Source organism: Lynx canadensis, chromosome A2 (genome assembly GCF_007474595.2).
Source record: "Lynx canadensis isolate LIC74 chromosome A2, mLynCan4.pri.v2, whole genome shotgun sequence".
NCBI classification, from domain to species: Eukaryota; Metazoa; Chordata; class Mammalia; order Carnivora; family Felidae; genus Lynx; species Lynx canadensis.
In genome coordinates, this window is record NC_044304.2 from 81,904,733 (window position 1) to 81,931,965 (window position 27,233).

Consider the following 27,233-nt stretch of genomic DNA (forward strand, 5'->3'; position numbering starts at 1 on the left):
CAAGGAAGACCTTGTCCCCTTGAGGCTCCCTGGAGGCCTCAAATTTGAATCTCCTGGCGTTACTGTGAGTGAGTCACCTTTATCCAGATCCAGATCAGGAGAATCCAAATGCAGCTGACCGACATGACTGCCAGACTGCCAAGATCTAGGAATTCACTGAAAATCAATATGTACAATACGCAGGAATGTACTAGCCTCCCCTTAAACAAGCTGAGCAAAGCCTTTGAATCTGGTCAGCAGGGCACAATGTAATGGAAAGAGCACTATCTTTTGGAGTCAGAAGACGGTTTGTGTCCATCGTCCATTGCTTACTAGCTGTGTGACCTTAGGCAAACTACTTGACTTCTCTGGACCTCATTTTTCATAACTGTTCAATACAAAATACTTCCCTTCCTTTCTTCACAAAGTTGCCTTGTATGAACAAATTGGATGAAGACACTACAAAATACAGAGTAGGATATTATTTTTCTTCCCTACATTACCTGACAAGAACTCTTTAGAATCAGAGTTTTTTTTTTGTTTTGGTTTTGGCTGCCTTTTAGTGACTGAGATTGATAGAAAAAGCTTTGGATAGCCCCAGGTGAGCTGGATGGGCCCTATTTTGTGTGTGTGTGTGGCAGGTTGAAGTATGCGATGGGGACCATCTGTGTGGGGAGTTTATACTCTGGAGCCTCGTATCAGCCTTAAAGATCAAGGGAAAGTTGCACTGCGAACTTAAGTTTTAGATTAATTTTTAGAAATACTGCTGCTCTCTTGACCTCTGGGAGTGGAAAGGATTGGCCAAAATCTCTGCTTATATCCACTCGAAAAAACTGACAAAACTGGGTTAGGGTTCTGGGTTCAGAGAGTCCTAGACGATGGTCTGTCAGCACCTTTCTCTTTCTTTAGCGTTTACGTTATTGTTTGGGAAAGAGTGAAGGTGAATCAGTCTTGCACTTTATTTTTGGTAATGTCTTTCCCTAGGATACGGGAATCTACAACTTACTGAGAGGAAAATATTACAAACTTTAAGGGGTGTAAGTTTCAGTTTCAAAAATTTAAAAACTGAGAACTGATGTGCTTTTGGTATAACTACTCATTTTACGAAGTTTGATTTTTGCCAGACTCTAACCTAAAACAATGCAAAAATAAAAATGACAATGAATGGATCTGGTCAATCACTTGGGTATAAATCTTATCTCTTTCAAGTTCAAGCTCAATTCTCTTTAATCTTTCATCTTCCCACAGTAGCTTGATTAAAGGTAAGTGGGGAAAAAAAGGGTAATTTGTGTCATAACTTGTACTTCCATTTGAATTACCTTCAACAGGACAAGTTGTGTCTTCCAACTTGTACAAATAGGAGAATGTACTTCCTTCCATTTGAGGAGGATAGCTTTATTTCATTATTTTATGAGAAATATTCATGAAAATCATAGATTTCTACACCTTACCCCCAAACTTACAACACTGTTAATTACAGCACTATTAATATTCCTTTTTCAGAATCCAGAGTTCCCAGGGCATTCTTTCTCTTTGTAAGATTGTCATCAATTGTTTCTAGGTGGAAATATTGTTGCCTTAAGTAGATATGTGTACGTGTGTGGGTGTGTGTGGGCATATGTATGTGTGAGTATAGGGCTAGAGTAGAGACATTTTCTTCCTTTCCCAACATAGCCATGAGGAAAACAGGTCAGCTGTTATCATTGCCAATCCAAGGACAGAAGGACAGAGGTGTAAGAGTCATCCACAATCTCATTAGCATATCCTTAGACTCCAGCTTCAACTTTTGCTGAACACTAGCGAACCACTCAATCTTTTTTTTTTAAATTTTTTTTTCAACGTTTATTTATTTTTGGGACAGAGAGAGACAGAGCATGAACGGGCGAGGGGCAGAGAGAGAGGGAGACACAGAATCGGAAACAGGCTCCAGGCTCTGAGCCATCAGCCCAGAGCCCGACGCGGGGCTCGAACTCACGGACCGCGAGATCGTGACCTGGCTGAAGTCGGACGCTTAACCGACTGCGCCACCAGGCGCCCCCGAACCACTCAATCTTAACACAGACTTTTAGTGTAGTTTTTTTTTATTCCTGTCTTATTTTTTCACAGCAGTACAGAAGACTGGTTGGTTTGGCAGTACATTGAGGAAACTTTAATTCATTTTCTCATTTGACAAATGCCTTTGGAGAGACTGTTTGGGTGGTAGGCACTTAAGATGGTCAACAAGACAACTGTCAGTGCCCTTGTGGAGCTAACATACCATTTGTGTGTGTGGGGGGGGGCAGGTAGTGTGTGGCAAATAGAGGCTCCCACTGAGAGATACAGTCAGAGAATGAATGGCAAAGTCAACTTCATTCAAAGGACCTCAGTGTCTTCATTTGCTAAAAGTGAAAATAAAGGTTGAATGTAAATGGAAGCATAAGATTCAAGAGAGATGTCATCTGAGAAGCCTCCCTCAGAAGCTTGAGGACATATCTAAGTGATGAAGATATAGGAATATAGGACAGCAACAACAGTATAATGATCTTTGGTTGGGAGCGGGGGAGTCTCTGTCTCTAGTTCCTTTCTTTACTCATCCATTCATTCCATCAAACATTGAGTGCCCTCTTCATATCCCTAAGGCTGAGCAATGTGCTGGCCATGGGGAATATGAAAACGAATTGAAAAACTTCTCTTTCTGACCTTGTGGAGCTCATATTCTAATGAAGGCAGAAGGACACCTAAATAAACATGATACAGTTTGTTAAGTACTTTAATAGAGTTAGTATAACTGATACGAAGACACAGAAACATTCCTTAACATTTTTTTTGAGAGATATTACCTGAACAATAATGACGTTTTCACAAACCTTTTCAGTTCCTGTCAGCAATTTTATGCTTACGTATGTCTCTGGGATAAACCCTCCTTGCCTTCACCTGAGATGGAGAATTCTTTTCATCAGAGTGCATGTCATTTACAACTACATGCAGATCTCTTGGTAAAGAGATGCGAGCATAAGCATGCTTTAGCAGATGAATTAGAAATGACTTAACTTTTCAACACCACTTGACCTTCCTGCTTTACCACTTCTCTGGCCAATTACCCTTAAGACACAGGCTGGTTTGAAGCTTCTTTAAAAGTAAAGAGCTATATGGGGTGCCTGGGTGGCTCAGTTGGTTGAGCATCTGACTTTGGCTCAGGTCATAATCTCACGGTCTGTGAGTTCGAGACCCACGTCGGGCTCCGTGCTAAGGGCTCAGAGCCTGGAGCCTGCTTCCGATTCTGTGTCTCCTCCTCTCTCTGCCCCTCCTATGCTCATGCTCTGTCTCTCTCTGTCTCTCAATAATAAATAAACATTGAAAAAAAATTTTTTTTAAAGTAAAGGTCTGTAGTAGTGTCGTATTCTTATTTCTCAATACCTTTCCATTTTCTGCTAACTTTAATATATGAACCACTGTGAGGGGAAAACTCAGTTGCTCTCTTGGCAGCTACACATCTAATTATATTATTATTATTGTATTAATTGTATTGTAATTGTATTATTATTATTATTATTAGCTTCAAAAGCTTCCCAGGGCTAGGTCAAAATATAGGGTTTTTTGGTCTCTGTGTGTGTGTGAGTGTGTGTGTGATGGATGCCTTTTGGCTTAACTCTGAAACAAGCTGGCTTTTCCTGTAAGTGAAAACATTTGGTGACTATGGCAACACCCCATTAGCCACAAGGGAGTACTCATTTGTTGGTGAATGGACAGCCTCCTGTCTTCCCCTTTTGAGCTTTGTTTTCAGGCAAGCAGCAAGCCCCTCTAGGTATATTCAGGGTGCTTTGCAGCCTTATCCTAAGGAACTTAAAATCTAGATAGGGGATGTGTCTTCTCCATTCTCTCCTCAGCTCTTCCCTGCCAGCAGCCATTGTATACTGGGTTCTAATACATAAGCCTTATGATACTTGCTCTATTGGACACTCAATAGCTTTGTATGCTGTCTGTGAACTCAGCCAAGGTCAAGAACCCAGAGCTGGCAGAACCTGAATGGTGAGCACATAGTTGGAAAATTGAGGAGTTGGGAACTTAATACCAAAGGAAGGCATCCCACATTCTCTGGGTTAGACAATAGGGCCAGAAATGGGAATGACTCCAATATCAGGCTCAGTGAAGATATGGCTGAGATGATGTGGGTCATCATAGTGGCGGGGGGGGGGGTGTTGACTGCTCAGTTTGAATTACCTTCATCAGGACTCCTGTGACCTAAAGATTGTGACCATGGAAGAGAATTAGCTAACAGCTGCATCTGAGGCTAGATATCTGTCCAGAGTCCTGACAAGGTGAGCCATGGCCAATCATGGGGCCGCATAGGGAGCTCTGAGGGTGTTGCTTTTAATCAACTTCCCCCAACAAATAACTCGTGATAGCTCTAGCAAGAACAAAATTAGCTATGGACCAACTGCACGAGAGCTATAGTTACCCTTATTCGCAGAGCAGGGAAGAACTAAATCAAAAGCTGTAATTAAAAAAGATAATGATTTTTAAATTAGTTTTTATTAATAGAATTAAGCCATATTAAGTCTTGAGATGGTATCATAAACATGCTAATGAAAATGTTCTTCCCAAATGAAAACATATATGGGCTGAGTAATGTAAAAGTCATATATTACATGTTGGTTTACAACATTAACTATTAAATATATTAACTGGCAATACAAAGTAGCTGAAGGACATTTTGTATCACTAGCTAAATAACCAGGTAACTGTGTTATCAGTCTTTATATAACATATATCAGTCTTTATATAATAAATAGGCGAAACCCCTGGTGACAGGATATAAGGTTGCAATACCGACTAGTCACAGAACGGCATTTCTTATGAAGAACCACAGAATGAGGGTGAGTGTTATGCGCTCTGTGTGTATCACCTTTATAGGCAAGGAAGAAAGATGGGGGCAGGATGGGTTAGATTATCGATAAATAACAAATTCTCCTGTGAAGGCTATTAAAATGGGGGAGGGGGCAGTGGAATCTCCTTTCTCGGATATCTATGTGTCTCGCTCAGCTGTCTGAGGGAGCTCTGGTGTGCAACTGCCTGAGGAGAAGAAAATGAACAGGATTATCTCCTGGGGAGCCTCTAATTGCACCAGCCTAGATTTTGTGTGGCAGAGTGTTGTCTTTTAGAAGGCTGCTGAGCCTTCTTGGATTCTCTAATGATGAACTTGTCGTTTGCCCTAAACCTACTGCCATCTTGACTCCCCCCACTTCTTTCTTCTGCCAGTCAGTCACTGGGGCACCAGGCCTCGCCTGAAGTCCCTTCCTGAGGTAACTGGAAGTTCCTTCTGTCTAGGCCTCCCTCTCCATTCCCGCCCTGCTTGAGGCCCTTGTTTCTAGTCATGTACAATATTGTAGTGGTTGTCGTTGCTGCCTCCACCTCCAGCCTCTCTCTCTCTCCTTAAAAATATTTTATTTATTTATTTATTTATTTAGAGTGCACAAGTGGGTGAAGGGCAGAGAGAAAGAAAGGCAGAATCCCAAGTAGGCTCCATGTCATAAACGCATATCCTGATGCGGGTCTCGACTCATGAACATTAAGATCATGACCTGAGCCGAGATCAAGAGTTGGTTGCTTAACTGACTGAGCCACCCAGGCGCCTCCTTTCCAGCCTCTCTTTTGCCACCCTCCTGCTCTGCTGTCTCCACTGTGTTGCCCTTGGTGGCAAGGGCTGAGTCCAAACTGTAGGCCTGACCACCGTTTCTCCTCCTCTGGCAAAGTACCTAACCTTCCAGTCAAATTGCCTTCTCTCTTAACCTCAAGCCCTCACTTTCATTGATTTTGCATATGACTGGATTGTCCCACAGCATCTCTGCTTCCTAAAAGCCTGCCTGCTGTTCAAGGCTCTGTTTAAATGCCAGCACATTCTTGAAGTCTTCTTTGATAAGCTCACAAAAGATGTACTTTGTGCATCTCTTCTGAGCACGTGTTGGCTGATATTTACTTACAGATAGATTTGTATGGGCTGTGCCTACTGGATAAAAACCACTGTTTATTCATCTTTTTCTTCCTCAAAGTGATAAAGAAAGTGTCTTGCACCAGAAACTTTGTTGACTCGAGGAATGAATCAACTCAAAAAAAATCTTGCCCAGCTGATATTTTGGAATGAAGGCTCTAAAATTAAGTGGATATTATGATGTCCTCACCGGAATGTCTCCTATACCTTAAAGAATTGCATTTTAGAAAGAAGTCTGGGTGGAGAAAATAGTGATTCCCCAGAAGTTGCCTGAAAGTGCTTGTGTATATAATTTATATTCTCATATATGTACATATCTATATGAGCTTATAAAGATGAATGTGTCAGCTGGAGTCACTCTCTCATTTTCATATTAATTAGAGACAATTTGGATAATATATAAGTGCATTATCTGAGTGGTATTCCTCATTTTCCAGAAATAAAAAAAACTATTAAAAATTTGCATCTCCCTCTAGTTTTTTTTTTTCTTCCTATAACATTTCTCCTCTCTGCCCTCATAGTTATGTAACCTGGATTTTCATTCTATACTGTTTTGGGGTCAGGGAGAATGGCTTGTCCCAGGCCCTCTGTTCAAGGATGGGACTCAAACAATATAGTTCTGTTGATTTCTTTTTTCTTTTCTTTTCTCTTTTCTTTCTTCTTTTCTCTTTTCTCTTGCTTTCCTTTCTTTTCCTTTCTCTTTTCTTTTCTTTTCTTTTCTAGTTTATTTATTTTTGAGAGAAAGAGATAGAGTGTGAGTGGGGTAGGGGTAGAGAGAGAAGGAGACACAGAATCTGAAACAGGCTCCAGGCTCTGAGCTGTAGGCACAGCCCTGTTGACAAAGGGCTTGAACTCCACATGGGGGCGGGAGGGCGTGGGGCTCCATTTTTGATTTGGGGCTCAAAAACGAATGTGAGATGATGACCGGAGTGGGAGTTGATGCTTAACTGACTGAGCCACCGAGGCGCCCCTTTATTTAATTTTTTTTTCATATTTATTTATTTTGAGAGAGAGAGGGAGAGAGAGAAAGTGCGCATGTGCAAGTGGGGAAGGGGCAGAGAGAGGGAGAGACAGAATCCCAAGCAAGCTCTGTGTTGTCAGCACAGAGTCTGACATGGGGCTCTATCCCACCATCTCACCAACACTGATATCATGCCCTGAGCTGAAGTCAAGAGTTGGATGCTTAACCAAGTCCCCCAGGTGCCCCCTGTTGATTTCTTTTTTTTTTAATTTTTATTTATTTATTTTTAATTTTGTTTTTAATATTATTTATTTTTTTTTTTTTAAATTTTTTTTTTTCAACGTTTATTTATTTTTGGGACAGAGAGAGACAGAGCATGAACGGGGGAGGGGCAGAGAGAGAAGGAGACACAGAATCGGAAACAGGCTCCAGGCTCTGAGCCATCAGCCCAGAGCCTGACGCGGGGCTCGAACTCCCAGACCGCGAGATCGTGACCTGGCTGAAGTCGGACGCTTAACCGACTGCGCCACCCAGGCGCCCCTAATGTTATTTATTTTGAGATAGAGAGAGAGCAGGGGAGGGGAAGAGAGAGAGAGGGAGAAGAGACACAGAATCCGAAGCACGCTCCAGGCTCTGAGCTGTTAGCACAGAGCCCTGAACCGAGGGACCATGAGATCATGACCTGAGCGGAAGTTAGATGCTTAACCGGCTGAGCCGCCCAGGCGCCCCTCCCCCTGTTGATTTCTTTTGAGTTTTAAGGCATTCTGAAGAATTTCCAGTGAACATAAAGAAAGCTGAGAAATTTTTTAAAATGGCTTCAAAATTAAATTTGAATTTATACTGTCCTCTCCCCATCAGACTTACTGCTTTTGTTTAAAGGACAAGACAGGCTGAGAAGGAGACACTGTGAAATAAAACAGGAGATACGATCTCATGATTGCCACCACATTACCAGTCTGCTCAGTGAAGTGCTTCTCCCTGGCAATGGTCATTGCAAACTGGAAACAAGTGCAAAGATGAAGAATGAGAAGAGCTTAAATTCATCTTTGGCTCAGGGCATGTAGGGCTAAGGCCCGTGGCCGAAGTTTCTTCCTTCTAGAAATTTCACTTAGTGCTCTAGTGCTCACACCTTGGGCAACGTCTGTTGGAATGCACAGCCATTCCTACTTGACGGAAATGCTCTCTGAGCTGTTCTTCCGCCATAAATCATGGCTGAGGGCTCTGTACTGGCTCCTGTAATCTGCTCTAGCCTGTAACAAATGGTTGCAGACAGAATTGCAATTCCGTGATGTTTTAGGGGCTTGCAGTAAAGCACCTAACAGCCTTTACTGCCTCCTCTCCACCCCCCATTGTGAATGTGGGTGGGGGGATCTATTTGAACTTGATAAACAAAACCCATCCATTCCAAGGATACACTTTGCCAGACTCTGCCAGATGACATCCTCTAACAATAAACCTGGCAGAGCGAAACCATCGGTGCAATGCTTCTTTTAAAACATTTCAGGGATGTCTCAATGTTTTCTTATTTAGTTCAGAAGAGGAAAATGAGAACTCTATGCATTCAGGGTCTCACTGAACATCGATGTACTTCAGAATTTATATGTGTAATTTTCCACACATTTGTGCTCTTGGCAATGAGATGCTCACTCTAAGATCTTATGGTCTTTTGGCCTATGAAAAATACTACTATTTCTCTTTTCAAATACCATTTTATACATTGAGACTGATAATGAAGGCTCTATGATGCCTATGTAAAAGGTCAACAAATCGTTCACAATAGAGAAAATTCCTTATATTGCCACATATAAGTTGTCTAGATTTTCCATTTTTCCCCATCTTAAGAAATTTCCTCAACTCTCTCTTTGCTCCATATGGGATAGGTAGTAAGTGCTATAGCTGTGTTTGTATAACACATTTTCATACTCAGTTTTGTCCTTGAACAGTTTTTACCCTTGGCTAGAAACCTGTCTGAACTTAGGGAGCTCATATTTAAACTGCCTGATGGTTTTAGATCAATGTTATTGACCAGTATTCTTATTCATTTAGTCTCTTTTTTCCACATAAGAGGCTGTTGAGTCGGTCTTACTAAAGATTTAAGGATGGCTATTCAAAGAGAAGGTTGAATACAAAGGAATATTCTCAGCTCATTCACGGTGGTCACACAAGACAAGACAGCTCTTTCTGAAAGTGCCAAGGATGTCTGCTTTGGATAGCACTTGAATGACACAGGAGGCCACTGCTATTCAGCAGGGAATACTGTTGGAATGAGTGCAGAGAAGGCAAGGAAACTGAAATGTTTGTTTCTACATCAGTCTTGTGGGTTGGTGTGGTCAGAAATTCCTTTTGTGTCTTAGATTTCTGAACTACAATGTGGAGATAACCCTCCCGTGTTATGATCTGTCTTTTATCTGTTTCTCAGAGGCCTGCCAGTTGAAAACACCACCTCATAAGAATCTTCTCAATGTAACAGCACACAGGTAAAGGTAAGGCACTGTTACCAGAATGAATAATAACCAGTTAACATGGGCTCTACCAGTTCCCTCAAGTATTACCAACTTAGCATGTTGTTCAAATGGAAACACTTTTACACTCAAGTTAACAGAAACGAACCTCAAAATTCTGCTTTGCTGGGTGATACCTCTGAAGCCAGAAGCCAAGGGCCTCCTGGTGATGGCCAATCCCCATCTTGACCCCAAGCTTGACCCCATCAGCTTGCTTTGGGTCTGTGGCTAAGCCAGTGTTTAGTGTGCTATAGGTCAGTTCTGCCATTGGCAAATGAAGCCTGCCCAACATCCATTCTGGAAGTGTCTGAAAAGGTCTTATTGCCCAGAACACTTTGGAAGAAAGCCATGGTAAGTAATGTCAGTGGTGTCATGGGCTTGGGCCTCTTCCCCAGAGAAATACAGCACACAGATGCAGGAAACTTCTGAGTGATCGGAGAAGGTCTACGATTTTTAAACTGTCAAGAAACTATTAGGAGATTGCACACAGCCTTCTGCTTCTTTGAGAAATATTGTTAGTGCTGTTTAAAAACAAACTAAACAAAATGGAAGGGACAGTATAAAAGTAAAACAAACTGTACATCCTAATAAATATGATGCAACTGTTAGTCTGTGCTCTCCCAATTTTGAAGGGAGTCCTTTTGTGCTTGGGCAGAGGGATGGTCAGCCCTTTCACTCTGTTATAAACGAGGTGCGGGAGGCCCAGAGAGCTGAGGCCAGGGCCTGACGTGTGTGGGGCAGGCTGGCCTTCTGCTGCCATGCTGACTCTCAAGTCTCTACACTTTTTGTTAGACCACATGGCCTCTGCCAGAGCTCATAGCCTCCGACTATTGGAAAAGACACTTTAATAACAATTTTACTTCCTCACTCAAGGGTAGGTCCCAAAGATGACTACCCTGACTTTGACCATCTTCCCATGAGAATGCAGATACTCTTTGACCCTGCGTTTTTGCTTTTCAAAGCTTTCCCTAAGGAAATAATCAAAGATATAGGGGAAGATACACAGACAAGGATATTTTTTTTTTTTCAACGTTTATTTATTTTTGGGACAGAGAGAGACAGAGCATGAACGGGGGAGGGGCAGAGACAGAGGGAGACACAGAACCGGAAACAGGCTCCAGGCTCTGAGTCATCAGCCCAGAGCCCGACGCGGGGCTCGAACTCACGGACCGCGAGATCGTGACCTGGCTGAAGTCGGACGCTTAACCGACTGCGCCACCCAGGCGCCCCGACAAGGATATTTTTTGTAGCATTTTTCATAATAGTGGAAAAATCACAAAAATAAGAGAAGTCTAAATAGGAGATAGGTTAAATGATAGGTCTATATAACAATGTACTGGGGAGTCATGCAAAATGATGTATAGAAGGATATTTAATTTCCCAGCAGTCTAAAAATATTGTCAAATAAAAAAAAGCAGGTTCCAAAATAAAATGGTTACATTTTCCTTCTTGATTATTTCTGTTTTTGAAATCTTCTATAACATGTATTAATTTGTTAAACTCAGTACAAGTTATCTCAAAAAAGAGCTCCCATTAGGGCATCATTTGAGAACCAATGCAGCCACAGAATGACAGTAGGAACATTGTCAAAACCGAGATTTAAGATACATTCTTTCTTAATTCTTGTTTGGGGAGCTCATTCCAGAACTTTTGCCTTTCAGACAGCTCTCTGAGCAGTTGATGAGGAGACCCTTAATACAGAAGGTGTCCCAGGTTTGCAGCATCCTCTGACTGAGGTTACTGGGGGGAGGGGTCCCTTCTCTGTCCTTCCTTCCCCTTTCCTTGTCATGTTGGCCTTCAAAGGGGGTTGGGACCCATGAGGACGGACAGGCCATGTACCTGCCAGGAGAATGTGTATCTATTGGGAGATCCAAGAGTGAGGCTAAGGCCCCTAAATGCTTTCTCTCAGGAGGAATCCGCTAAGCAGGAATTCAGGAAGATCTAATCAATCCTTATATTTTCTCCTCTCAGGTCTCTGGCAGGAACTGATGTTTAAGGCTGTTCTCCCTCACTCTCATGGGCTCCCTTCCCCTGCTGTGTGTTCTTTCCTTGTTTCAAGGTGGAGGCATCCATTTTCTGGGGTCAGTGGATTGCAGAAAGATCAGATGGAGGAGAAGAATGATAAAAAGGCTAAATCAGAAAAAAATTTCAGCTGAAAATTGTTTACTCTTTGCTAGGAAATAGAGGTGAAAATAATTGACCGGATTTTGTTGCCTTCTGTTCAGCAGTCCAAACTGAACTTGGAGCTTGCTGTGAGGTATTAAAGGCTTAGTTCTAGCTTTGTGATTTTCAAGCACGCTCCTACTCCCGTGAGATCTACCTCAGAATCAGCTGGATCCAATACCACTTTCTTTTATGAACTGAATTTATTTTGCACCTTCTCTTAAATGGAGCAAACCAGGTCTACTCATTGAATATGGTGGTGCATTCTTAGAATGCAATTTACACAGTAAATATACATATTTAAATGAAGCAGTTCAATATAGATCGAGGCAAAAGATGCTGTGGTTGGTTAAAAGAAGTTAATTTTCATCCTGCAATGCTGAAGACTGGAAGGGTAGGAATTCTTTCTTAAAGAAGTCTCCCCCACTCCTCTGCCCAGCCTCAGCTTGCTCTACCGGTGCCCCTCTTCATTTGAGTGTATCTACTGTGTTCTATGTGCCGCAATTATTTTTTAAAATTTTTTTAATGTTTTATTTATTTTTGAGAGAGAGAGAGCGAGCATTAGCGGGAGACACAGAATCCGGAGCAGGCTTTGAGCTGTCAGCACAGAGCCTGATGTGGGGCTTGAACTCACAAACTGTGAGACCATGACCTGAGCTGAAGTCGGTCGCCCAACCAACTGAGCCACCCAGGTGCCCCTGTGCCACAATTATTTTTGAGTTCCTTCAGTCACAGGTTTTCTTTTTCTCTTTTTCCTAGTACATCATAACCTTTTGGAGGGCAGGTCTTGACTCTGCTATTTCCTTTCTATCCATCCACCCATCCATCCATCCACTTGCTCATACAATGCAGTCCAAGGCACCTCTGGGTGTAAAGCCTGTGACACCTGAGCTGGCAGACATGGTGTCTGTCCTCAGGAGGCAAACAGTTCTCTCAGGGGGTTAGTATGTGGCTCTGGGCTTGATAAGTGATCTAGTAGCTAAAGAACTATGAGACAGATAAGACAGATAAATCCAGCAAATTTTTGCATAAGAAACAAGATCACAGGAAGGCACAAAGAATATTATGATCTTCACATCACATTTTGCAATACTAAATAACCCGGCAATGCATCTCCATTTACACCCCCTGTCACTGTGGTGAGCACCACCACCTGAGGCCTCTGATGAAAACAAAGGGGGACACTTTTCTCTTGTCAGTGAACTTCTTGCGGGGGTGGGGGGGGGTGGGGAGGGGTCAGGATTGTATTTGTCTGTTTTGCAAGCTCCTACTTAGCTCAGCTGGGGGGACAACTGATATTCCTCCTCCCCGCTGAACCTGACCAACTCTCTCAAAGAAGCCTTTGTGAAAAGAGGTGGCATACAAAGGAATATAAATAAGTAAACCATCACCAGATTCAGGAACTGCCTTTCTAACATATGCAGTCCTACTTCTTTACTCCCTGGTGGGACTCCAAAGCCAAGTCCTCATTCCAAAATCAACCAAACAAAGGCAAGAACCTAAACAGCAACTTTAGAGGAGCAAACAGAACCCCGGTCAGAGAGAAGGATGCTAACGCCAAGCTTCTGGTAATGAGCACCTCTCTCCTACTGCTTGCTCCTTTAAGAAGCTCATCACCTGTCATCCAATTGCCCTAAGGGCTGTCTAACATCAGTGCAATTTACAAAATAAAGCTCAGGAGGTGCTTTGAACTCCAAAGCTTTAGAACTGCTGGCTCTCCTAATGCCGGGTGGCATTTTCTTCTCTTTTGAGGTGGTAAAAAGCACATAAAATTGACGATCTTAACCACTTTAAGTGTACTGTACAGTGGTGTTAACTATATGCACGTCGTTGTGCAAAAGATCTCTATAACTTTCGCATCTTGCACAACCAAAACCCCTACAGCTATTACACAACTCCCTTTCTCCCTTACTCCCAACCCCTGGAAACCACCATTCTGTTTTTTGCTTCTAAGACTTGACTACTTAGATACCTCACAGAAGTGGAATCATGTCTTTTTGTGACAGGCTTATTCCACTTAGCATAATGTCCTGAAGGTTAATTCATGTTGTAGCATACAACATGTCGAAGGTCTTTCTTCTTTCTTTCTTTCTTCCTTTTTCATATTTTTATTTATTTTTGAGAGACAGAGAGACGGAGCACAAGTCGGGGAGGGGCAGAGAGAGAAGGAGACAGAATCTGAAGCAGGCTCCAGGCTCCTAGCTGTCAGCACAGAGCCCGACGCAGGGCTCGAACCCACAAACTGTGAGATCATGACCTGAGCCGAAGTCGGATGCTCAACCGACTGAGCCACCCAGGCACCCCAAAGAAGGTCTTTCTTTTTAAGATTGAATAATATTCACGGTGTGTGTGTGACAGATTTTCTTTACCCATTCACCTGATGGGCATTTAGTTGCTTCCACCTCTTGGCTATTGTGAAGATTGCTGCAAAGAGCATGGGTGTGTGGAGGGAGCCAAAGGCAAGCTGAGAGCAAAGCACAGGCTTAGCAACTTCCTCTCCACCCCCAGGTGGGATCTGTGTGACATTCCTGGCACTCCTAGTTGCCCAAGAACAAAGGAAAGGGAAAAACCAATGGTTAACCGATAGAGATCACAGTCATGCAGGACATGAGTCTCCATCAGTTTGCAACTGTTTTAATGATTTACAAGAAAAAAGGCAATTTCCAGAAACCTATAGACTCAGTTTCCTGGAGCCCTAACATCACCCTCCCCTCCATAGTGGTGTGGGGAACAAAGGCAAGAAGAAAATGTAAATAAAATTAAATTCTTTAGAACCTGCAGCCCATTGACAAATACTTGAGACAGGTCGGAGTATAACGTTTCTCCAGGTCTCCCTACTGTCTTAACATTAATGCTTTGCCAGAAGGAAAAACCACCTTCGCTTGACAATAGCTAGGCCTCCTATTAGACAATAGCTAAAGTCTTCTTTAGCATATAAAAGTCCTTTTGGAAACCTCCCTTTTGCCTTAGCCTCCCCCAACTCCATAGTATGTTATCAGTCGCTCCTCACAACCCCAGTGCAGCTCTTTCTGCCTAGGGATCCTGTCCCTGTGCTTTAATAAAATCACCTTTTTGCACCAAACACATCTCAATAATTCCTTCTTGGCCATAGGCTCCGGACCCCCACCGGCCCTCCAAAACCGCATCAGATGTGCAAATATCTCTTCAAGATCCCGTTTTCAATACTTTTGGATATATCCAGAAGTAAGATTGCTGGGTCATATGGTAGTCCTGTTTTTAATTTTATTGAGGAATCTCCACACCGTTTTCCATAGTGGCGGCACATTTTACATTCCCACCAACAGAATGAGGGTTCTAATTTTTCTACCTTTTTGCCAACGCTTACTCTTTTCCTTTCTTTTTCATAGTGGCCATCAGACAGGTGTGAGGTGATATTTCATTGTGGTTTTGATTTGCATTCCCCTGCTGATGAGTGATGTTAAGCATCTTACCATATGCTTGTGGGCCATTTGTACATCTCTGTAGCCCAACCATAGTAGCACCAGGGGTTTCTAGCTAGAGGTTGTAGGCGCCCTATGGCTTTGGCTGTAGAAAGACTGGGACTCAATTTTACTGTATTTGACATTCTGAAGGCAACCAACAATCACTTACAAGCTGAGTAAGCAGTGAGATTTTTTTGGTGTGGGCATCCCCTGATATTTCACTTTGAAAACAAGCTACTGTATTGATTGCTGTGTGCCCAGGGATAATAAGCTATTGATGGAAATAATGGGAAAAGGCCAACTGAACAGATGTATTTCACTTGGAAAAGATAATTTTTCTCCCTTCTGGCATTTTATATGAAAAAAAGGGGGTATCTTGAATATAGAAAGAGATATTAAGAATTCCTGCTACTTGCTTTCTCTGTTAGTGACTTTTCAAAATGAATGAGAAAATGACCCAATTTATTTTTTTAAGGCCCTATGTTAACAAGAGACAGTCTTTCTCCAGAAAAATCCAGTGTATGAAAACAACTCCAAGTACTCTTATAAAAGATGACTGTGTCCATATGTTAATGTTGGGGTTATGAGGGACAGTGGCCACTACCTGTCACAAGGCAGCAGGGAGGTGATACAGAGCCTGGAGCAGTCAATGAGGAAAATTCTGTATTCTTATTCTCTTCTCCTTTCATGGCCTTCCTCTCACCCCCAATTTTCTGTGCTCTTCCCTGGGGACTCCCACTGCCCTTTGGGTTTCACATGCTAAAGATGCACTATTCTGATGCAATTGCTTGTTATGAATCACTATTTGAATCTCTTAAAATCCCTCATGCCTCCCCCACTCCTCAGATTAGTTCACTCACATTACTTTCAATGCTAGTACTTGAAAATGCCATGTAACAGGACCCTGTCATTGTGCAGATAAGAAAACTGAGGCCCTGAGAAGTTAAGTAATTCTTGAAAGCTCACCTGTCTTGTTAATGGCATCATTTCTGAATTTTCCGATTTCTTTTTCCTCACGGCTGCTCTTCCATCTTCCCAAATACTTAGGCTCCTAACTTGGGATGACTTTTGAAGCCTCCCCAGTTCTTATTCCTTTTATGCTATCAGTCACCAAGTCTTAATGATTCTTCTTTCAAGGTTCTTTATATTGTCAACCCTCCTATATTTCATTTCAACTGTTTTCAGCACCTCATTGACCCATCCCTGCATTTCTAAGTTACTGTGATAGCCTCTTTATCTGATTTACTTTCTTATCTGGTCCACCAGTGATTCACAACTCTGGCTGCTCATTGTGTTGACCGGGGACACACTTAAAAAAAATTACATAGTACCTGAGCCTGTACTCCCACCCACGGCCATCATTCCTCACCTTCATGGGTTAATTGGTCTGAGGAGAAGCCTCTACAGGTAATTTTTAAATACAAGTTCCCCAGTTGTTTCTAATGGGTAGCCATGAGTTTGAAAACTATTTCCAAAAAAAAAAAAGAAAAAAGAAAAAGAAAACCTTTTCCAAAAATGTTCCCCACCACCCCTAAGATACTTCTTTGGTCCCCTCAGTGTGATGCTCAAGAATCTTCTGTGCCTCCTCATTGCCACTGGTTTATAGATATTGGCCTTTTCCACACATTCACAATTCTTGCACTTCTACTCCCTCTGCTTTTCAGAAGGTTACCCTGTACTCTCCTCGTTTGTGATGTGGGAAACAAAGGCAAGTTGAGGACAAAGCATATTCTAACAGCCACCTCCACCCCCACCAAGGTGAGATATGTGACATTCCTCATGCACTCCTGGCTGCCCAAGAACAAAGGAAACGGAAAAACAAATGGTTAACTGATAGACTCATGTCCCATATGACTGTGTTCTCTTATCAGTTTGTAACTATCTTGATAATTTACAAGAAAAAAAAAAAAAACAAACTTCTATCAATAGTTAGGCCTCCAGGATCCTATAAGTCTACTTTAGCAAATGAAAGTCCTTTTGAGGGGCACTTGGGTGGCTCAGTCAGTTGAGCATCCGACTCTTGGTTTTGGCTCAGGTCATGATCTCAGGGCTTCATGGGTTTGAACCCCGCATCGGGCCCTGCGTTGGCAGTGTGGAGCCTGCTTGGGATTCTCTCTCTCCTTCTCTCTCTCTGCCCCTCCCCCACTCATGCTGTCTCTGTCTCTCTCAAAATAAATAAACTTAAAAAAAAAAGTCCTTTTGAAAATTTCCCTTAGTCTTTACCTCCCCCAACTCCCAAGTATATAATCAAACACTCCTCACAACCCCAGTGCAGCTCTTTCTGCCCATGAGTCCTGTCCCTGTGCTTTAATAAAACCACCATTTTGCACTGAAGACATCTCAAGGATTCCTTCTTAGCTGTTGGCTAGAACCCCAACACTTCAAACCACATCAGTTTGCTTCTTAGCATCAAAATCATCTCCTACAGTTTCTATTTGTAGTGTCCTTTGCCCTCCACTCTGTTCATCCCAAACCTTCTGGTTCTTCAAGGGTTATCTCAAGACTGGCTTCCTTCAAGGATCCCTTCTGACTATTCTGGTCATTATTTCCCCCTCCCGTCTCAAACTCCCTTGTCATTTGGGTTTGCACTGTCTTGTACTTGTTTCAGAGAGTATTTTCAGCTATCCCATGAGATAGAGAACTCCTGGAGGTGAGGGAGGGACAATGCCACATTTTTTTTTCTCTGTAGCTCCAACAGCATCAAACAATGTCTGATGCATATCATAAAATAAATCAATTTGGTTGAAAAAAATAGTTCCAGGAGGCTAGACAAAGAGCTAGAGAATTTTCCAGAGTGGCTCCCTTTTTACAGGAAGGTAGGTACATGATCCCACACAGACCTTACATTAGCTTTTGTTTCACAGTTTTTTTTTTTTGTTTACACAGCTTTTGTTTCAACTTTTCCGTAGGAGACAATTATACACGGCACTTCCACAGCAAAGAAGCAACTCTGGCATGTTAAGCTACAATTTGTAATGCCAACATAGGGCAGAACTACAGTTTGAGAGAAAACACCTTACAGAAACATTATAACTTAGATTAACCAAAAATAATTGCCTGGAACATTCAATCAGCCAGATTTCCTCCACTCCACTCTTAACAGAGAATTAACTCCGTGCTTAACTCCACTCTTGTTTTCTATAAGAAAATAGACAAGAGGGAATTTATGAAAACAACAACCAAAGTGCTACTTCTGGTTTAGGTTGAGACAGTCAATGGAAAGTTGGGACACCATCCTATGCCTTCTGCAACCATCTACAAAAGCTTACATTGAGATCTGCTGTCAGAATAATGACTGTGATACTGCGAGACTTACAGTCATTCATGCACTCACTTGTTTACTCTATAAAGCACCATATTAATAATCCAGGGTGATGAGCAGTATTTGAATTCTAGAAAGGGGAGGAAGTAGGTGGATATTGATAATTATGTTGTAAAAGAGAGAGTAAGAGGGAACAGGGGAGATATAAAGGGCTATGGGACTTCAGAGGACTGGGATGTTACTTCTGATTGGTGGACATGGGGAAGGATTCATGGAGGGGGCAGCCTTTGATGTGGTTCTTAAAGGAGGACATGATTTGGAAAAAGGGTTTCTCAAACGTGGGATCAGCATGTGCCCACCCATGAAGGTGGGAATATAGGGCAATGGCAAATACTCCAGTGTAGCTGGGGCACAGATATGAAATAGGATATTGTGGGAGATGAGAGACAAGACTGATTTGGATGGGGCCAAACCAGGGATGGTTCTGGCCCTAATTTAAGGGTGTCTGTGTGTGTGTGTGTGTGTGTGTGTGTTTGTGGAAAAGGTCTTTGGGCGGGGTGGGGGGGGGAAGTCCTTAAGGACAACCAATTGCTCTATTGCTCTGGTATCGAGCTGGGAAGATTGGCCAGAGCAATACAGAAAACAGGTAGGCTATTTAACCTTGTGGAGTGGCCCTAAACAATAGGAATAGAGAGAAAGCCATTGTGAGAAATGAGAGACATAAAATCACTCCCTCTTGGGAACTCTTTATATATATAGGGAAGGCAGTCAAGATGGTTTTGAGGTGGGTGATGAGGAGGATTGATGGTCCCTTAATTAATAAGTGATTCAAGAGGAGTATTTTTAGGAGGAAAGATCATAAATATAATTTTGAATACACAAATGTGGGTATCTGGCTAGAAATGTCTAGCAGGCAGTGGGAAATCTCAGGGTGGAGCTGTGGAATGAAGCCAGACATGACAAAACAGAAATGAGTCATCTGCACAGTCTTGACAGGTGGAACCCTGGGGGAGAGTGAGATCCTGAGGGAAAATCTGGGGAGGGACCTTGCTGGATGGGAAGAGTGTTGAAGGACACCCTGGAGAGGCAATCAGAGCAGCAAGAGAAAATCCAGCTAATACACTGATCAGTAGTGTTAACTACTCCAGGGAGTCCCAGGGGAATAAAGGATTGAATTAGTCATTGGACTTTGTTACCATGGTAAGACTGGTGATCATTGAGGGGACACTTTCATTGGAAACTTGATGATGGAATCCAGATTTCAAAGGGCAAATGTGTCCCTGGAAAGGGAAATTAAGCAGATCATGCTTGTTTTCAAAATGTTTTGTACATCAATCCAGGAACGTAATACATTTGAGAGTGACTTTAATGAGTGCCAGTACAGAGTGTTTTTTTTTAAGTAGGCTTCACCCCCAGCATAGAGCCCAACACAGGGGTTGAACTCACAACCCTAAAATTAAGATCTGAGCTGAGATCAAGTGTCAGATGCTTAACCGGCTGAGGCACCCAGGCGCCCAAAGAATATTTTTTTGTGAACAGTGAGCACCATGTTTTCCTTATTTATTTTTTTTATTTAAAAAAAAATTTTTTTTAACGTTTTATTTTTGAGACAGAGAGAGACAGAGCATGAATGGGGGAGGGGCAGAGAGAGAGGGAGACACAGAATCGGAAGCAGGCTCCAGGCTCTGAGCCATCAGCCCAGAGCCCGATGCGGGGCTCGAACTCACGGACCGCGAGATCGTGACCTGAGCTGAAGTCGGATGCTTAACTGACTGAGCCACCCAGGCGCCCCACCATGTTTTCCTTAAACATGCTCTATATACATAGTTCCCTTAGGGGAGAAATGGTGTCATTCATCTTTGTGCCTGCCTATCCCTGCCCTCTGAAAAAACAAACCAGACAAACCAGGCCTTAAACCCATGACTGGATCTAAGTAGGAGCTCTAGTTATTTGCCATCTCACTCGTGGATTCCCATTGTGGCCCAGAATGTGGGGAACCCTGTGGGGAAGTCCTGTGGTGAGGTCCACGGAGAGTAGTGCATGAAGGCGTTTCCTACCCACAACCCTCAAAATCACTACCATTTATTGAATGCTATGCACCCAGCATTGTGTTAAACCAGGCAGTAAAGTGGATTCCAGTCCCTGCCTCCTCCTCCTCCTTCTCCTTCCCACTCCTTTCCTAACCCTGCTCCCAGCCCATCTTGGGGCAGAGCAACCACTTTTTCATCAAGAAAATGGGTCATTCTCCCTGTAGCTTTCCTGAAACCCTCTCTCTGGCTCCCACCACTCTTCTCTTTGGTTCTCTTCTTGCTTTTTGGATTGTCCTCTCCTGATCTCTTACTTACCACATGGGTGTGACCATGTCCCATGGACTCTCCTCTCTGTACACAGAGGGGCCTCTGAGAGAGGCCCATTTGCGGCCCTCACTGTCCTCTTAGGGACTCCCCCAGTGCTCCGGCTCTTGAGTGCCTTATCCAACTACCCTGTTGGTAAGAGTCCTCTGGGCATCCAGAATTCAGCAAGTCCAAAAGTAACCTTGTTATCTTTCTTTTTAAATTTCCTCCTTCACCTGTAGGTGTCATCTTCCAGTGAGCCCTGGGCCACAAGCCTCCTCCCTGAGCCCCTTCTTTCATATTCATCGTTCACCAGTTTTGTTACTTCCATCAACGGAATGGCTGGAGTATCTCCAGAATCTATTCACAATGTGCTATTTCCACTATCACTCCCCCAAGTCTGGTCTTCTTATCATGTGTTTCAACCTCCACAATAGCATTTTAACTGTCTCCAGTTTCTTATAAAATCCAGTATCGAAGAATATTTCCAAATACGGATATTTTCGCCATTTCATTCAAACAATTTTTCAGTGACATCTGGTTATATAAAATCCAAATTCCTCTGCTTGGCATACAAGGTCCTTTCTCATTGAACCCACCTTTGTGTTCTTTTACTTAGGGCCCCCCTTTCTCATTTAGCCTATGTGATAGCTGTTCTCAACATGACTCCCTGACTTCGGTCAAACTGTTTCCTTTGCCTGGAACAGCCTTACCTCTTGCCCACACTGGTGAAATCATACTTGTCACTCAGGTCCCGGCTAAAATGTAAAGTAGAACCTTCTATGACTCTGCTAAGCAGATTTAGTATATTGCCTTCTTTGAACTCTTATCACTCCTTTGCCAGTACTACTCATACTTGCCCCTCTGCCTGGTTTTCTCCCTGTCACTCCTACTTACTTGTGAATGCATATAGGCAGAGGCTCTCTTATTAATCTTTACATCCCAGCATTGAGTAAAGAGCCTGATAGATGTTGGTGGGACTGGACAGAAACCACAAAGAGCCTTCTTGTGTTTTTGTTTTTGGCTGGTGACACTGGTTAATTGGTTGATTCAGGTCTCCTCACCTCCATGGATTACAGACTAGGTAAAGTAAATTAAATGGTAAGCATATACCTTTCTTTTGTCAGAAACACAAATCTATACCTATTTAAACCATAGTCAATGGACTGGACTTCCCTATAATTGTTCCATGGCTTTATGACTTTTCCAGTAAATTGGAGCTTTCTCCTTTATGCTCTGATTCAGGCTTCCCCTGATCATGACATCCTTGAGAGACAGACACTTTAGAGAAATGATACATTTAAAACATCTGTTTTTTAAGACATCCTGAAAGAATAATTGCAATTGTGTGTGTGTGTGTGTGTGTGTGTGTGTAATACTTATATGGGCATAAAAGTATTTGGTAAGGAATTGTTTAGCATTAGGCCAAACAACTCACTTAGTGAGTAAATATTATCTTTCACGTTAGAGTTATACCAATCCCAATGGCAATCTGCAGGGTCCTTAACAGTTGGAAAATATGTTTCAGGAAAAATTCAGAGAGCTAGCTTAAAAGACTTTGGTGGAGAGATGCTTAACCATGGCTGTGACAGTGTCAATGGGGTCACATCAAGCCTGAATTGAGAAACGTGTCAGTCTGATTCATGCTTCCATGCCTAACCATGGGGACTGAGCATGGTATCAATTTCTGCCGAAAAGTCAAACTGATGTCTTAAAATTCGAGTCCTACCTATTAAAATGTGGCAGTAGCCACCTGCCCATTGCAGGATTTCACAGTGGAAATGTGGGCCACCCTAGGGGTGTGTTTGAGGGGTGAAAAGTTGCTTGAACCCTATTTGCAAGGCTATCATCTATATTCTGCTTTATTTATGTATGGAATTTTTTTCCCCTTAAGCCTTTTTCCAAGTGCTGGCTCAAATACAGCCAACACTTAAGAATATTCATTTTGAAATAGTGGTGAATCATGTTCAGATACAAAGTTATGCCTACTTTTGAAAAAGTCACAACTATTCCCCCCCCCCCCTTAAATTTGGTGTATCTTTGAGCACAAGGAAGGAAAGTGAGAAGCTCCAGTCCTGTGTGGACAGCGACCACAGGGTGGGTGAGGGACATACCATGATGCCAGGGGATGTTCAGAGATCCTAGGGCTAGAATGTTTGGCAATGCGGCTCTCCTGTCTGGTGCCAAAGGGGTGCACTGGGTCAGAGCTATCTGAACTTGGGTTGAGGGGAAACCCTCATTTGCATCGAAGCCTGGGGAGGATTTTTGGAAGTGCGTGGAGCAGAACTCTGCCAGTGCGGTCTGCTGTACCCTCCCTCCCTTTCCTTCCTGCTGGGGCCATTCTGGACCAGAACCCTGGAATTTGGTGCATCTCAAGTTTTCAGGAACCCACAAATCCTATCCTCATAAGGATAGCATATCCTTATAAGGATAATGTAAGGTCTCAGCTACATGTATTTTCCAGAGCTCTAGCAGTAATTAGACAAGCTACTATGAAAGAAAAAGCATTATACATCAGTTACAAACAATGCAAAACCAAAGCTCATTAGAGAAAGATAATATTCATGCAGATTTTACAAACCGTGTCTTTAGGGTGGCCCAATAAGTAGAAATATGGGGACCCATGCTTGTCACTTTTCATGCACATGGAGAGACTGGAAGGTACCATTCCTAAAGGAAGGGGAGGAACAGCCTAGGACCAATCATTAGAATTAACAGAACCAGTGACAAAGATATATTATTACTGTTAGAGTCAAGATTGCTTAGTATGTTTAGAGCAGCTGAATACAAATTATCTAGGCAGTAAGAATAAAGACTTTAAGTAGAGCTACCCCTGTCGAGCATGCAGCATGAAATTAGTGCAAGACTGAGCTACATGTGTATTCCAAAAGTAGATTTTTCTCAAAATATTGAGGGCATCCTGAGGCGCTTTTAGGGAGGCACAGATGTTAAAAATTTTTTGAAATGGTCATATCACAGTTTTTGTAGAATTGTCTCACAAAAATGGGATGTTTAGCGATAGCCGCTGTCATTTGAGAATCAGTCACAGTAATCAGTTCCAAACTATGAACAACTGAAAAAATGAAAACGTGGTGTGCCCATGTTTATATCTCTCTTTTTGCTAATAATCTCACACGTTCTTATAGCTTCCCTCACCTCTGACAATTTGTTTATTTATAGTCAAAGTGCACAGTTGACTTGCTGAGTGTAATTGTTTTCTGGAAAAAAATAAAGCAGGGAAAAGAAACGCAGCCCCACCCTGCCTGCTCTCCTCTGAGGTACTCACCTGTCCCAGGGCCATGCTATGAAGCTACTCTCTCGGTGGCTCTCTTGCTTTGTCTTTTTCTCAGCTCTTGGGCTACAGGTCTTTATCTACACGTAGATGGGTACTAGACACTCTAGAATATCCAAATCAATAATCTCCAAGGGACAGGACCCAGGAGGTGCACCAACGGCCACCCCCCACCCCCACCGCTTGCCCGCTACTGTGTTTTCTCAGCTCTGTGCAGCCCGGGGAAAAGGAAGGTGAATGTGAGGTTAATGTGATCGGAACAACTTAAGCTGTGCAGCTCAGACATTTTGAGCCTGATGTACTCCTTGCTGGCATTACTGATGGTGTTCCCCATCTAAATACCTAACTTGCTCCAAACGGAGTGCTATGTCTGCATGGCTTCAGCATGCAGAATGGAACAGCGCTCCACTTAGATTTCTGATTATGCCACATGGAGTGCTTTTCACAGCATGGCGTGTGTCTGAGGGAAGGGAGACCAAGGGTGAGCACTAGCACCTTGAGGTTAAATGGAAAGCGGAACCTCTCTGTGGTAAGAAAACTAATGCTTAACTACAGATGTTAGAAATGGAAATTACATTTCAGGACTTATTAATTGAGTTTACCATTTAGCCCTGCCAAGATGCAAGTAATTTTGTACCAAAAGAATCAAGCTGTTTTAGTGTCACACAGAGAGAAGGCTCTCATCTTGTTTTAAATGTGACCTTTACTGGACTTGAAAGATACATGTGCGAGGAAACCTCATGGACAGAAGTTCAAAGAAAAAACCCAGGACATGGTGGAAATAAATTGCTGTGAAGGCTGGGGTAGAAATTGCAGTGAAATGTGAAAAATGGAGTTGTATGCTGGCATATTCAATGCACATGTTATGAGTGTGTATGTTCGGCCTTAACACCTAGGGTCCTGATGAGGCCAGAATCACTAGGTGTTACAGAGCACATGCTGAGAAAATCAGAGACCTTTGTTCGGTAGTGTAAAAGCAAGTTATTCTGTAAGCAAATGTCTGAGCCACATTATAGTTCACAGCTTTTTAGTCAGGACTAAGTGTGCGTTCATTCTATGAAAAAAATAACAACAAGAACTGAGCCCAAATAGCACATTGAAAAATGTGTGTGATTCTCAAAGTTTAGAGATTTTGCTATAATTAGAGTGCATCATTCAAGCCTGGAGTAAGGCATTATAGAATTTCATCTTTGGTCCTGACTGAGGGAATTAAGTTAAAAAGAAATATTAAGAAGCCTTTATCAGGATAGGAACGTTGCCACAATCCTATCTTGGAGCACGGCTGTATGCAGATTTCTCAAATAACAAAAATCTGGCTTCATGGACTCATTATTTCTTCCATTAGAAATGAAAAGTTTAGAGGGCCTTAGTTAAAAAATGAAAGCTTGAAAGTGACTTGGAGACTCCACGGTTGCTGGTTATGGCAGTTGGCTGGACCTACCCAAGAGTTTGTCTTAAGGAACTGGTATACTGCTTTGAGCACCTGGAGAGCAGAGTTTGGTTGGCTGACTGCTTCGCAGGGATCAAAACCTTTTCTGTATCAGCTCTACTTTGAGACAAGAAAAAAATCAGACAGCGGGGAAAATGATTTTGGCATTTAGCACCCTCTTCCCAATGAGTGCAGCTGAAGGGTTAGAAGCTTATCTCGAATCAACTCTTGAACCCCAAGGTCAGCCTGTCCTCTGTGAGGAGGGTGGGAGCTGAGCTCGGATGGTCAAAAAAGTCCAGGGATGGAAAATGGGAGGACAATGGGAGGAAGATCTAGTCTCCTTTCTTTAAGTTGTAATGCTGTGAGTCTCAGGACAAAAGCGATTTAGACTAGATGGGCAGAGGAGGAACCTGCAGAGCGGGGGAGGCACACCTGACAGTGGGGGCCAAGGAGAAGTAAAAACTCCTATGCGCCCAGCCTTTACAGCAGAGCCAGAGAAGATACACCCCGTAATCTTGGGAGCATGGCATTCCCTGAGATGGAGCTTTAAAAATACGGAGTCCTGGGCCAGATCCACACATCATGTTCACGCATGCATATGCACACAGCTTGAAAACCAGGCTGACCGCTTTCTTGTCTCTTAACTTTTATCCTTGCTCTCCCCTTTCCCCTCCACTCCTTGTAAAAAACATTCTCTTAAATGTGTGACTTCCTGGGGATCCATGTTGATGTTCTTACGGCATTCAGTAGTGCTTTCTCTAAGAAAATTCCTTCTCCCTGGACTTTTGAGGAAGCAGTCCTCCGTGGGAGAGCCCAGCTTCATGCTGGGGGAAGGAAGGGAATGTTCTATCAGAGCCTAAACTCTGACTCTCCAGGATGGGTTACTGGAAGCACTGGGATATTTAGGTTTTCTAAGATGCACGTGGCCAACAACTTACGTATTTGGAAAATGAGGGTGGTTGGACCTCAAAGGCCAAATTGGTTCTTCTTGGTAGATTTCTTGGGTACTATGTGGTCTAATATATTTTACCAGAGTCTTAAATGCCTAACAAGTGAGGACTTGGGGAAGGGGGTCATTTACTATATCCTTAAAAGAGAAAACTGCACGTTGGAAATCATGTAAGGGTATCCAAAAAGAGCAAATATTCATTATAGTCCATGGGCCCCAATAAAACAATGTGAAGAAATGAGATTTCATCCTTCTCCTAAAACCTCTTAAAATAACAAATGAGGTTTTTTGCTGAACAGTGGGGAAACGGAATCTCAAAGTTGTGTGTGTTTTTTAAGGAAGCTTTTGCCTCTGACTCCATGAAATGGGAACTTATTGGGAGCTTCACGGAGCATTTGCTGGGCTCACCTACATGCTGCAGAGAGCAGTCGCGAGCCTTTTTAGGCAGGACAAACCCTGTCCTCTGTATGATGCGGCCCGTAGTTCTGCCGGACAGCCTGAGCTCTTCCCTGGGTCTGACTCAGTAGAGGTGTACTGGAGTGATTTGTGGAACCTCTCATGGAAAAGGAAGATACACTCAACCATGAATGTCAGAAGCTGAAATTAAATTTCAGAATTTATTATTGAAGCAAGCTGCCTTTTGCCCTATTAAAAATGCAGGTGAATTAGTGCAAAGCCTACTGAACGTGGTCTCTGAGGAAGAAGCCAAGACAATGGAGACTCTCTCCTTTTATCGTGGGGGCACAGCAGCACACCCACAAACCCTCCGGCTATGAGGTTATAGTGTTCCAGGCTTCTGGGGGCTGACAGCCACAGGAGGGGAACATCGGTGATTAGCAAATTTGCCAGATGAAGTTTTGGTTTACTGACTTAGAATTTAGAATAATTCAGACAAGGTCTAAGCAGAAATTTACCTATACTCAGCGAGTCCTTTCTTCAGAAAATGTACAAAG

At 42.8% G+C, this 27,233-nt stretch overlaps 1 protein-coding gene across 1 annotated transcript in view; it reads right to left on the reverse strand.

Moving 5' to 3' along the window:
- MAGI2 (membrane associated guanylate kinase, WW and PDZ domain containing 2) overlaps positions 1-27,233 on the reverse strand; it is a 1,350,333-nt gene that overhangs the window by 37,816 nt on the left and 1,285,284 nt on the right.